Raw genomic sequence first — 13,895 nt, 5'->3', positions numbered from 1 at the left:
AGGCCCTAAAATTCTGAGCCCAGGAAGAATGGAGATCCAGACTGGCTTTACGAAGGATTCTTCAGGCCGCAGTTCAATGTGGTTTATCCAGTTCCTACCCCTATAGAAGGATTTCACTCATGGGAGTAATAGGCAATGTTTTAATTACACTTTTTGTCTTTAGGAAATTCCAGGGAGAAAAAGGTCCTGGTTTGTGGCCAAAAGAGCAGGAAAGAACAATAATCAGCTATGGCTGTAAACCTGCCTGTGGCAGAAAGAGTTAAGAGGAGGGTGGTCTCAGGGTGAGGAGCGCTGTTCTCTTATGTCTGGGAGAAGCTCACAGGGTTCAAGAAAAGATGATGCAACATTTAGTGTGGGACAGCCCTGTCTGCCTTATGGGCGCTGTCACTCAAAGAGTTAAGCCAGTCTGTGGCTGGGAAGCCCTCAGGGAAGGCCTGAGCCTGGGGGGACCAGGCCCTTGATGCCCCAGAGCAATGAGGGGTAGGGTAAAAATGGGGCTGAAAGTGTGGCCAGGGAGTGGAGTGTAGGCCCAACTTTTTTCTGCCGTGTTTGACCAGCCTTGGCACTGCCCTCAGGCTCTCCAGGGGAAAAGCTGCAGTTCTGCTCTTGCAACACAAGGAGCAGACTGGAGAATTTAGATCTGCGTCACAGAGCTCAGAGAGAGAGAGAGAGAGAGAGAGAGAGAGAGAGAGAGAGAGAGAGAGAGAGAGAGAGAGAGAGAGGGAGGGAGAGAGAGAGAGGGAGAGAGAGAGAGAAGAGAGAGAGCGAGAGCGCTCTGTCGATAGGTCTGCTAGCAAGAGCTGTGCTGCAGCAGAGAGAGAGAAATCAAGAAACAAGTCATAGCAACACCGGGCACCAGGTTCTGCCAGCTCACTTGCCAAGCATACAGCAATCTGTCGGGGGCTGGAGGCCTCTGGGTAGCCTAGGCTAAGGAGATGGCATGCAAGGTGGCACGGGCGGTTCCCGTGGGGTAGTGGTGGAGTCAGTGGTGGCAGCAAGAGGTTGTGGGGCAATGGTGGAAGGTTTAACGGGACCAGTTTCTGGAACCTTCGGGACCATGGCACCTTACGGCTGGACCGAGATTTGGGTCTGCGCAGGCGACGATGGGTGGTCCGATGGACTTCAGGAGTTGATGGTGTAACCCCCTTCTTCCCACGTACGTATTTGCTGGGATCGGGGGCGATGTCTCTGCGTATGTGGGCGCTCTGTCTTTCTCACCTTCTTTCTCGCTTTTTGCTATTTTTTTCTCTGAGGGAGGGCTTTTTTTCCACTTTAATTTCTTTTCCCTTAGTGTCAGCTGCTCAACCCTGACGGGGGGAGAGGAGAGAGGAGCAAGCTGTCCCTGGCGTCCCACCTGACCTCCCAGCCTTTATCCTTATTTTCTTTTATTGGACAGACAGACAGACAGACTGGTTTTCCAGGGGAAGTGTCAGCATGTGTCTGTCCGTGTAGTTCTCAGGTGGAAGGTAGGGAGTGAGGAGGAGACCTGCTGAGAGGAAGGCCAGGCACAGTGTCCCAGGGGCTCCCTTACCGAAATGTTCAGCACTGGGAGTCGGGGGCTGGTGGGGAGTAGGTGGGCAGGATGGGGCCTGGGCTCGAAGAAGTGGGGTAAAGCTGGAAGGCTTGTCACTGCGCAGTTGGGAAAAGTGGGGAATGGTGACGCAGTCACTGTTGCATCTTGTTAGAAGCTCTAGGGGGACAGGTAGTGACGTTCCCAGGGTCTGTAGGGCAAGCTAAGAGGGCTTCAGATGAGCTGAGAAGGGAAGCTAGCATTTAGAGATTCAATGTCATTCTTTTGGCGTTGGAAAGTTGTTTACCTTGCGCTCTCTGTGTCTCCATGTTGGCACCCTTCCAGTTCACATGTGACGGCCTTCCTTGTACTGCTGCATCATTAACTAAGTGACTGAGCCGGCCTTCCATTGGCCAGGGGAGGGCTCTCACTCCAGACACTTCCTCGGATTGGTGGGTGGGCCAGTGGCAGGTGAAAACCTTTTTTTGATTGGCTTAGGGCAAGGTATCAAATCTGAATTTGCATTTCACTTGCTTAAAGGGGAGGTGGGGAGAAGCCCAGCAGCTTTTCTAAAATCTGTTTAGGGGTGTGCGTATGCCCCTGTGTCTGTGCCTGCTTTTGATTGACCAGTCGAAGCCTCTTCCTATGCCTTTTTAATTTCATGCACTCTAAGGAAGAGGAGCTCAGAGTGCCCCAAACTTTTTTTTGGAGGGGGAAGGGTTGGGGAGATGGGTGCGCAGAGGGTTGATCAAACTGGAATATTTGTCCTTTAGTTTGGTTTCAGAAAAGGAAATTTTCTGATCAGCCACACCTCAGTGTTGCAGCAAAATAATTCTTGGCTCCCCTGGAAACATAGGGGCAAGGTAGGGCAGGGCTGCTGCCGCTGCTATTGCCACCACCCTGGGCTTCCTGCTGACTCTGGGCTACTCCCAGGGGACAAGAGATTTGCATTGACGTCCGGGGCTGTCCAGACTGAGCCCAGTATGAGAAGGACCTGCCTTCTGGAAGCTGCTGCTCCCTGGTTGGAAAGGTGAGGATGGGGACCAACCCCAGGACACTGCTCAGAAACTGCGTATTTGGTGGGATTTCGGGGAGAGCCACTGGGCCATGAGAGGTTTGGAAGTCCCAGGTTAGAAAGGATTGTCATTCTGGGGAGTGAGGAGAGTGAGAGCAAAACTAGGACAGCAGGCTGGTTGCCTCTGGTTGGAGGTGGGGTACTTGGAAAAATCAGGGTCCCAGCCTTCCATCCGGTCCTTGTAGCAGGTCTCTCATTTGGGTAGAGGGGGTTTCTAAGTCCTGCACCATGCCCAGTGGCCCCTGCCCATGACTGCGCATCTGGGAGCGCAGTGCGCCCTGGGTCTCAGGCCTAGGACAGCACCGCCCTTCTAATTACATAACGGAGGGCACGGCTGTGCCTTCTCGGCCCTTCCTTGCCTCCTGGTTCCCCAGGGCCCACATAGCCGGGGAGGGTCTGATGGGGGAGCAATGAAAGATTTCATTCCCTTGGAGGGCTAGCTCTTGTCCAGTCAGTGGTAGGAGCTAGGTTTGAAGACAGAAAAGGACTGGTATCTCCCATCTTGGGGTATAGAACGCAGAACGTCCTTCTCAATGCCCTCTGTCACCTATGGCCTCCAGGACCTCTCTGGGGATGGGGTGATGCTCTTCTTTCCCTCTTATTCTTTCTAGCTTTGAGAAGAAGTTTCTGAAGGGAAATATGTGACAATTGTGAGAGTAAGGAAGGGTGAGGGGGGGCAGTTAGGAAGTGGTTGTTGACAGTTCACTCCCCTTGTCATTGGGTTCCCTTTCTCTGGGTGGGTTGATGATATTGTTGGACTCCTTTTATCACAAGGCTGCCATTTTGTTGGCATTTCTGCTGGTACCCGACATGGTGGCGTTGGTTTTTCTGGTCCTGCTGTGCCGGTTCCGCAGAGTGGGCGGGGGGCGGGGGCTATGACGGAGGAGGGGGGCGGGCAAAAGCCCAGCAGAGGCGGGCACAGTGGTGGCTGCCGCAGTGAAGGTGGCCCCAGGGGCAGGACCGCCCAGTCCCACCCTCAGACACGGCCCCGGGTGGGGGTTCCACTACTTGGGGCCCTGGCTCAGCCAGAGCATGGGCACTGCTAACCAAAGGCCCGGGCCTCTCGTGCCCTCATCAGCCTGAGGCTTAAAGCAGTTTGGTGAAAAGCTGAACTTTGGAGGGGAGAGTAGAGGCAGAGACATGGTAGCTCAGCTCAGATGTGTCGGAGCTATGGTTTGTGTTCCCCAAATAGGTCTGTCTCCGGCAATCTCCCCGTAGGGACAGAGGGTGGGGTCCATGGAAGCTTTGAGGATCTGTTCAGATGGTCATGGCTTTTTACCGTTTTTCTTCTGTTTCTCCTCACGCCCCCTGCCAGTGCATTGGTTCCAGCTGTAGTGCAACAGTGAGGCTCCCTGCTGCCCATCCCTCTCCTCTCCAGGCCCTTCTGCGTGCAGCGGCCATCTTGTCTTTCTTGCCCAGAAATTTAAAATGGTTTCTCATCGTTTCCAGAATAAAATCCCTGGCCTTTAGCATGCTGCCGAAGGCTGTCTGTAACTAGCCTTAGCTTTCCTGTAGTCTTGCCTGTCTGAGTTTCCCTGGGTGGGCCATGTGTTTCGACAAAACCAGGTGACTGACCTTTTCTTGCTTTTCCCATCTCTGTTTTCACTGGTGATATTTTCCATGCCTCCTTTTCGTGCACCCACCTGCGGCAGTCCCACTGTCCTTCATGGACCATCCCTGGTTACTTTTGCAAGAAGGGATCCTCATAACTACCCATGCCCTCTTTGGACAAACAACCATACACTTCATCCTCCTTTTTGCTACTTTAGTTGTGTTACTGTTTTCTGTATATAAATCTTATGTCACCTATTAGTTTGTGAGCTCCAAGAACCTAGGGAAAGAACGAGGAAAACACATACCTATTTGATGCCTTCGGCCTGACAGGTACCATGTGAAGCTCTTTCTAGGTGGTTATTTCATTTATTCCTTACCACAACCCTGTAAGTAGAGTCCTGTGGCTGGTAAGCATTCTGATCATGGTTTGAAACCTGGTCTCTTAAAGCCTTTGCAATTTTCCTCTCTCAACCCTCAGTGTCTATAAAATGCCTTCTAGGAGGTAGGTCCTCAAAACGTGTCTATTTAAGGAATTCTGTAAGTCCGAAATGCTATGTGGGAGTTTGGGTGGCTGGTCTTCTTGCACCCAAGGTCTGGGTCACTTAGCAGTCCCACACCACCCTCATGGCTGCTTTATTAACTTTCTCCTTTTCCTTTGTGGCCAGTTTCCCTCAGAATAGCTTTTTTTTTTTTTTTTGGTAGCTAAAACGGATAGATTAACAAACTTCATTTATCCTGGTTGCTTTTCTCCCAGAAGAGCATGTGGAGGTTGGGTGGGGTGGGTTGTAGTATCTTCAGAGCAGAAATAAGCTCCAGACCCGAAGTCAGTGGAGACTATAGAAGGCAAAGAGCAGGGACATTGCACTCAGACAGATCTAGGTTTGCGTCTTGACCCTGCCTTGTCTTCACTGGATGGTTTTAGACAAGTCATTTGATCTAAGTTTCAGTGTCCTCAGTCAGTGAGATGGAGCCACTATAACTTACACAGAAATGCCTAATATATTGCCAAGCAAGTAGGTTCCCAACAGAAAGTGATGCAGTTCCCTTCCCTCTACCCAATTGTTTATCAAGGACTTAAGGAAGGAACGTCATAGGTGGCTTGATCCGAGAAGAAATGGGGGGAAAAGAGAGCTTGCGTGCCTTCAGTGGTATCAGAAGCAGGGGCAGGGGAGGAGGTCACCAAGCAGTACGCACCTAAAGCCTGCCAGGTAGTGCCTTTTCCCCACCTAGAGGAAATACCCCTTCAGCTTCTTCATCAGGAAAACACCATGGGAACGGAGCAGGAGCCAGGAGGACTTGTGGTGGCAGAGTGAGGGTTAACCAGGGCACCCTCCTGGGAGCCTTTTGATGCCAGGTTAGTTTCCCTTCTCTCCTCCCAGCAGTGGCTGCCTGATTTCTGATGCTGTTGCACCCCATGGGAGGGAAGTTGGGCACCCTGAAGCCCCTCATCACCAATTCCAGGACTGCAGAGCGGAGAGTGACGACAGCTGATGAATCGTCAGCTGACGGCAGTGGGGACCCTGGTGACGGCTGCTTTGTTGTTTTTTTCCTCTTTGGATGATGACTCAGTGTGTCGGAGCGGAGAGATGGAGCGCTCAGCTGAGTGGCCAGGACGTTCTGTCAACATGAAAGCAGCAAAAACAGCTTGTCGGGCTCAGAGCTGACCCTTAGGCTTGGGTCATTTTCAGGAAGGAATTGGCAGAGAAGCAGCCCACTGCTGGACATCGGGGTGGGGGCGACACCAGGTAACAAAACGGTTCTGTGGACACTTGAATCTTAGCATCTCAAAAGAAGATGCATCTGTTTGTGTTACTAGATGAGCTTGGCAGACAGGGCTGCTTCTTGAGTTCCTCTCACTGGTCCCAAATGACAGCCATCTTACTGGGGCCAGAAAGCCCCTTTGGATTTCTTACTGTGGCTCACTGCCTCGGAGAGAAGGCAAGTTTCTTCTGGGGGTAGGGTTGGGCCTAGCAGGCACGCTCCAGGACCCCACAGGCAAGGACCCGTCATGGACGTAAGACTTACATTTCCTCTGCTGGTGTTATGTGAAGATGTTGGTGGATCCACATTTCGGGGCTTGAGCTGAAGCCCTGCTCATGGGCGGCCTGCTTCGGCCTCCTCCTCCTTTATTGTCCCAAATCAAAGCTTATCTTCTTCTCTTCATCTTGCTTACTTCCTGCTTAGGCACAATTATAGGCTTTGAGTTCCTGACGTGTGTGTGTGTGTGTGTGTGTGTGTGTGTGTGTGAGAGAGAGAGAGAGAGACAGAGAGGGGGGGGGAGATTATGGCAGCTCTGGGTTCTAGGCTTTTCTTGAACCTGCAGCATTGCGCTGTGTGCGCGTGACATCCCCCAGGCCGCACCCGCCCAGCCCCGCCCCTTCCCGCCACGCCATCTTGGGAGAAAGAGAAAAGATGGACCTCCATTGCTGCTGAATCATTGCCGTACCATTATCCCCAGCATCTGGCTTCCCTTTGTCTCCTTTCCCTCCCTTGGCCTGTGTCTGGGGGCAGAGGAGCAAACAACTTGTGGGTGGGGATTGAGGAACAGCCTGGCCCTGGAGAACTCCCTGCCTCCTTTCCCCACGTGCCACTTTTCAGTCTCACTTTCCCATAGATGATGCTAGCACTGACATTTGTCGTGGAGCACCTCCTCTTCTCCCCAGAGATCTCCCAGCGTGACTCATTGGGGATCTCTGGAAGGAGTGGCTTTGGGGCCTTGGGAGTCTGAGGGAGCAGGGAGACCTGACCGAGGTCACAGCGGACAGTTAGGCAGAGCAAGGGACAGGAGCCAGCCGTCCCCACCCAGAGTGCAAAGGCAGCCCCAGCCTCTTTGCGTCATGTCTTTTTGAGCCTGAGTACAGAGCATCTTGACCTAAAAAAATTGTATATATGTGGGTGTTAGATCCTTTGAGTCTCATATTTCTTTGTCTAGAAACTGTGTGTATGGTGAGAGCCCAGACTCTGTACTTCAGAGAGCATTGTTGTCCCTCAAATTTGTTTTCTGAAAGAGATGATACACAAGCCCACCTTGACAAGAGCTCCATGCCCACTGGTACTGGCACTTTTCCACGACGATGGGCCCAACATTATCCTGCTTCTGTTATTGGATGGTGAGCAGCAGCCAAGTGCCATGGTCCCAGGGCCACATCCTAACCCCAGATGGGACCCTGTTTGGAGCCTGCACATTCATTGCTTGAGGTTGGTCCTGTGAACTGAACCCAGCGGTCTTCCTTTCACTTCTTTCCCAGAGAGAACTCAGAGGAGTTGAGAGCTCCATGAGTAAGTGATGGCCTCATGGACAGTCTGCTCAGCTGAGGATGGTGCTGGTATGCAGAAGACAGCCATCATACTGTGGAATAAATGTGTGCCCGTTTGTGTTGATTTGCAAAAAAAGGAGATGGCTGGCAGCCTGGTTCTGTGCAGTAAGTATTTGTCTGTATTCTTTTATTCCTTCAAATATCAAAAGTGGATAGATGTTTATCAAACCCAGCCAGCTGCTGTGCATGCCTTCTCCATTCTTTTCCTGCATGCCCCCACGCTTAGTCCTCCAGAAGAGAGGACTGGATCGATTTTTCTAGTGCCGCTGGAGAGGTGCAGAGAGGCTACAACTCGTCGTCCAGCCCCTCACATTCAGGCAAAGTTGATTTTTCCTGAAACAGAGCCCAAAGCCCATGTCCCTTAGTACAGAGTGTTAATGGTCTGAATGGAAGGGCCTTGCTCGCCCTCACTGCCCCCAGCAGAGAGGTGAGGCTCTCGGTTGGCTAGGGGAGGCTGGTCTTTGCCAACATCTAGCATGGTTCTCTGCCAAGTTCTAGCTCCAAATCTCTAAGCTGGTTGGAACCTCGACTATATATAGCATTGTGCTAAGCAGTTCTTATCGGACGTGTCTGCCCTCCCCCGTGGGAGAGGAGCATTTCTATCAGAGAACCAGAACCTAGAGAGTGAGACATTTCTGAGGGACCTTTCATTCCTGGAAGAGGGTGTGTGTGTGTGTGTGTGTGTGTGTGTGTTTTAGGGCTGCCAAGCTTTCTGTCTCCTATTTCAATGCTGATGGAGTCAAAGGTCATCTGGATGAGGGTACTGATATGGGATGAGGACTAGAAGGGGCAGACGGTTCTCGATGGATTTCGGGTCTGGAGGAGGAGAGGCTGGTGCACGATGTGGCTGCAGGCACACTGTGGCCCACTGCAAAGACCAGTCTCCGAAAGTCGTCTTGGTTTCCTGTTTGCCTTGCTTTACCCAAGATGTCTTCTGACCTCTCTCTTCCTTCTTTTGGACCTCTTCCTTCACCCCCTCCTCCTCCAACCTTTGATTTTCTTCAGGATATATGAGGGCAAACTTAGCTGTCGGCATCTGGGAGCTGTGTCTGCTCTCAGCCCTCACCCCTGTTTGGGGGTTTCTAAATCTGGCTTTAACAGGCAGAGGTGTCAGCCATCCTCAGGAGGAGTGTGGTAACTGAGTGTGTCGAGCTGAGTGGAATAGGCAAAGTGGGCTGGATATCTGTCTCCTCCCTCTCACAGGTGCTGTTGAGCCACCAATTTGTGTGGTTCTATGACCGCAGTGCTGATTAATGTGACAGGATCCTGGTCTTGTCAGTGACTCATCAACAGGGTGCTTAATGGAAACCAAATGCAGCATGGAAAATAGGATTTAACCCCCTCCCTCCCTCCCAGGTAAGTCAGGTGTGGGCTTCCCCCTTCTCAGCTTCCCCAAATTCCTTCTTTCCCCCAGGAGACCATTTTCCTCATTCAGTGAGGAATCCTCAAACTTCATTCAGAATCTCCCAAACAATTGCTCTCTTCTTTCTGTTTTCTTCCTCCTGGCTTTTCTCTGAATGGGGTTAGTAACCAGCAGATGCTTGGGGGCAGGGCAGCCAGCTGAAGTAACCAGGCTGCTAGGATGTGTGGGAGATAGCTGGGAGGGGTCACTGGATGTGGCAGTTGGCAGAGCAGTTCCATGTCATAGACCAGGAACTCTCCTTGGTCCCCAACACCGAGCCTGAGATTCTGGGTTTAACCCCTCAAGGTCCCAGGAGCCTGTCTGGGCCTTGAGCATTTCTCCCTTGTGTCATGTCAGTGGATGCCCTCTCTTACTCTAAACACCGCTGGCCTTGCTGGCCCTAGTCTAGGGCTGTGGTCTGGAGTTTAGACTAGGGGCTGGCTAGTGGACTTTGGGGCTCTTTCCCACCTTTGGGTTTTTGACTTTTTCTTTTTCCCTTTTTTTTTTTTTTGAGTGAATCACTTTATTCCTCTAGGCTGTCATTGCCTTCGCCTTAAAAAAAAAATTGCTGGCCAAGTGAGCCATTGCAAAGCATCTGTAGGCAGTTGACATAGAAATGTTTTTCTCTGCCTCACTTGCTAATAGCAATGGTAATTAAAAATGATGACCGCCTGCAGAACTGGGGAGGTCTGTTGTATTATAGAGACAATTCAGAAAGCAGAATGTAGGTGCTTGCCATGTCACTGGGAAATCTCTCCCCCATCAAGTAGATTCCTGCGATGTTCTGGGCCAGTAAGGCTGGTTGCCGTTAGCCAAGAGATTTGTCTGGGGTCTAAAGATAAACGGAAGGGTGCTAAGTGATTTTATGGTGCTCTTGGCTGATATGAGGAGGCCCCTGTGGGATCTCACCTCTCATGGCTCTTCATCCTGCTCCCACTGCAGTCCAGGGAAGACCAGTGAATTCTACCTCACAGTGTTTCACCTTCTCTCCTTCCTATCTGAGATGAGTCTGTAAGTTGGCTGTGAGCAGCCTGAGGTCCTCACTGACTGAGCAATCCAGGGCTGTTTGGGTCTCTTCCTTCAAGGAATTTGACAAGTTTCAGCCCCTCCAGCAGTAATGTAGCAAGGGATCGCTAGGGGTGTTGGATCTGGAACGTGAATAAAGTGAAGAGATCAGCTTTGGTGCAGCTGGGGAGATGGAGAGGAGGGGGCCAAGTCCCTGAAGATGTGTCGATTAGAGTCTGGCCGACGCTGGCTATAGGACTGGAGCCAGATGGAGCTGCTGGCCATGCTCTCATATATGCGGTGCAGCCCTGGGCCTGGCTCTGGGTGGCCACGGCTCCCATTCACAGCCCTGCCTTTGATTGGAGTAACCAGGGTGGGAAGCAAAGGGGCAGTTGGTTTTGCTCCTTGTGTCACAATTGTTCCTATTACTTCTGGTGTGTCCAGAATTGGGGTTGGTGCTTCCCTATTGATTGTCCTATTTGTGTCCCTCACCTAGTGCTTTTCTCCCTGCTCACCAGCCTGGCTTCTACTTATATGACATGGGGCATTATGTATCGCAGGTCAGGTTAGCAGAACAGTTGGCATCCCCTGAGAAGGGGGGCCAGGCATATCTAGCACTTGTTTCTTGACCTTTGGATTCTTGCGATCTGGGAGCCAGGAGCCAGCGTGGGGCCTTTCCATCTGGAGTCCAGCAGAAGTTAACAGAGCTGATGGCGCTAGAGCTGTTGTGGTGTGGCTTGGCCATTGGGAATGGGGGCGGGGCCCTGCCAGGAGACCTGATTGGTCAGCACCTTCTGGATTCCATTGAATTCTGATCTGGTCAGGGCTGTGAATTGTTTAATGCATGTTTTGGCTCTGTCCCCTGGCACTAGTGCCCCCAAGGCTGCAGCCGCAGCTTTAGAGAGGATCTGTACCTTGTGCTGGCCACTTTTTGGGGCATGTTGCCTCATTCTTAGATACGTGAGAGATACTGCCCTTTTCCACTAGCCAGTTGTCTGTGGGAGAACCTCATTTTGGTTTGCTTTTCTGGGACTTGGAGTGTCTGTGAAGAAAGCAGAGAGTGGGTTTGGTTTCTTGTTGGCTTCTTCCACAGGAGCTGCTCGTGGGCTGATAAAGCCAGGGAACACGTGCAGAAGCCCCAAGGCCTGTGCAGGGCCTGGGCAGGGGAGGAGCGAGGGGATGAGGATGGAGAAAGCCACGTGGGAGATGGTTGTGCACCGTCTGACCGTAGGATTAAAGCCAGGCGGGGGTGGAGGATGTGCTCAGTGTTCAACCAGGGCTGTGTGCTGTGGCCTAGAATAGATAAGTGTGTGTGTGGAGCCCAGATCAGGGTCTGTAATGAGGCGTGAAGCCATGAGATGGGCTCAGCATGCAGTTGAGAGAAAGGGAAACTGGCCTTTGTTAAGGGTCCCCTTTTGCTTATCGGATTAAAAAAAAACCAACAAAACATTTTTATTTATTTAAGTGTGTTTTTCCAGGACCCATCAGCTCCAAGTCAAGTAGTTGTTTCAATCTAGTTGTGGAGGGTGCTGCTCACAGTGGCCCATGTGGGGATCGAACCAGAAACTTTGTTGTTAAGGGCACCGCACTCTAACCAACTGAGCTAACGGGCCGCCCCTGATTTCACCTTTGAACAACCATGTGAAGTAGGTGTTACTTCCCTTTGATGGTTAAAGAAACCGATCATTATGTGACTTAACCAAGGTCATACACTAGGTAAGTAGGGTTGCTGAGATTTAAACCCAGTCACTTCCAAAGCCTGTACTTTTTCTTCACCTTCTTGAGCTGAAGTCGACATTTTGGAGAGCTAAGACCCTCAGAGGATAGGCAGCCCGGGGTGAAAGGTCAGATACCCAGGGGGACTTTGTAGGCACTGGGGACAACTATGCCACGTCCCTTTCTGGGGAGGCAGGGCAGAGGAAGAGTCCTGTGGGTATCCATGAACAGGCAGACACGTTCCTTCCACAAACCTGGATTCTGCCTATGTGTGTGCCAGGGGCTGGAGCCGCGATGCCAGATGCAGCCAGACCAAGTTTCTGCTCTCGTTGGGGTTCCGTTCTAGTGTGGGAGAGATCACTGATAAGAAACACCAGAATTAAACAATATATAGACTGTGGAAAAGGAGGATACCCATACATAGTGGGCATCCACATGTTGGTCAGGGAGGGAATTTAAGAGCCTTAAGGACCTCGGCCACCTTGGGAAGCCATTGTGGTCAGACCTCCAGAATTAGAATCGATATGGATGCTGATCTGCTCTTTTCCTAACACCTAGAAAAGTCACCGAGGTCCCCAGAGCTTAACGGAACTTGCAGTGACTCGGGAATCATGGTGGCGGTGGACATCAGACCTTTGGTCCCCAGCTGGCTGGAATTTTGTCCGTTAGCCATGGCTGCTCTTGGATTTCCATCTCCCACCCTTGCCAGGCGCCAGCTGGCGTCTCTACCTCAACCTGGGCCCTGTGCCCCTCTCTTGTCCACGCAACACAGGGTAAGGCTTTGCCGAGTCACATATAAAATATGTGCCTGGGGGAGGCAAACTCTGTGCCTAGCCTCTCCTGCCAGAACACGTGGTTCCGAGATTGTCGCGATAGGGAAGGAACAGGCAGAGGGTAAGGGACAAGAAGTCACCTGTGTCAGGTGCTTGGACGAGCTTTGTGTCTTGCGAGGTTGAGGCAGGTTGGTAGCTGAAGACGGGAGACGGATGTCTTCAGTGTGTGTGCAGCTCGGCTCCCGGGCTCAGGACTTGTTTACTTGGTAGGAGCAGAGCAGTGGCCAGGCCCACGTGGGTCAGGCCCCGTGAGGGACTCTTCCCTCCTTGCCCCATGGTCACGCCCGCCCCTCCTCCCCTGGACCGCGGAGACTGCCATCTGCTGCCAGGGCTCTGAGCTTGCACAGGGCGCAGTGTGGGTCCTGGTGGTGTGTTTGTGGGGCTTGGGCGTGGGCTAGCATTGCTTGGTGTAGAAGACTCAGCAGGTCTTGGTAAAAACTCACTCACCTTCTCTCTTTGGGACTCAGTTTCATTGCCTAGAAAATGAGGGGGTTGAACGAGAATCTTTTTGGAGGTTCCTGCCAACTCTGACACGGGGTACTCCCTGCATATTCATGGAGGTATTTCTTAGCCAGAAACTCGGGGCGAGGCAAAGGAAACCTGAGTTACAGGAGAGGGAAGGGATCTTGAAGACCGAGCACCTGCAATCCTGTTTTCTGAAGTGACGCTGTTGCTCTCAGTTAGGGCAGGCGGGTGGAGACAATTTGGGCAGGACCCCTCCCCACAGAAGGAAGTGGGAAGGGGCTGGAGATTGTGTGAAGTGGCTGATGAGTATCCTCCACATGACAGAGGCTGGGGACTCGAGCTCCCACCAAGACGCTTGTCTGGAGATGGGCCAGCGGTGTGGGAGCTCCTGGGAGGGGGGCTGGCTGTGCTGCCATGTTCTAGAAAAGATGCGCCATCCTTTCTGGCTCTAAATCCTGGAGAGAACATGGGACTGCAGGTCCTGTATGTCCTGTGCCTTTCCTGAGACATCTGTTCAGGGTCCGTGTCCTTTGCTGTCAGGAAGTTTTCCTTTATATTTAGACTTCTTTTCTCATGTGGTTGTTCAAGCCCTTCTATTTAAGAAAAAAAAAAGAGAGAGAGAGAGAGAGACAGAGACAGAGAAGAAAAAAAACAAAAACAAAAATATCTCGGAGCCACCAGTTCCACTTTGGCTTTTTAGTCTTGAGTCACTCTTTAAAAGATAGCAAAAATAAAACACATGTAGGAAAGCCCAGGGTCTCAGGCTCCCCCCAGGCTGCTGTGCAAGGCCATCCTGGGGCCAAGAGAGGCTGGATCCCTGGCCTAGCTTCTCTGTGACAGCCTCCATCCCCGATGTCCACTGCTTCTCCAGGGCTTCGTGGTCGGGTCCCCTGGGGCTGAGGGCACACATTGTGCAACCCACGAATCGCAACGCAGAGCCTTACAAGTAGCTGTGTTTCTCCAAGACACTATCTGCTTACTAGACACCCACCTGGCATCATCACCATGAGCACCCTCA

The 13,895-nt window shown here is 51.9% G+C and overlaps 1 long non-coding RNA gene across 1 annotated transcript; it reads left to right on the top strand.

Annotated features, from left to right (window-relative positions):
• The first annotated feature begins 622 nt into the window (after window positions 1-622).
• LOC308487797 lies at window positions 623-13,518 on the top strand. Its single transcript, XR_013991758.1, has 3 exons — window positions 623-1,156; window positions 7,388-7,561; window positions 8,660-13,518. It is a non-coding gene; the product is annotated as an uncharacterized lncRNA (long non-coding RNA).
• The last annotated feature ends 377 nt before the right edge of the window (window positions 13,519-13,895 follow it).

The sequence above is a fragment of the Rhinolophus hipposideros genome, assembly GCF_964194185.1.
Source record: "Rhinolophus hipposideros genome assembly, chromosome: 19".
Taxonomy (NCBI): Eukaryota; Metazoa; Chordata; class Mammalia; order Chiroptera; family Rhinolophidae; genus Rhinolophus; species Rhinolophus hipposideros.
The sequence above is the reverse complement of the archived record's forward strand: the minus strand, read 5'-3'. Positions and strand labels throughout refer to the sequence as shown.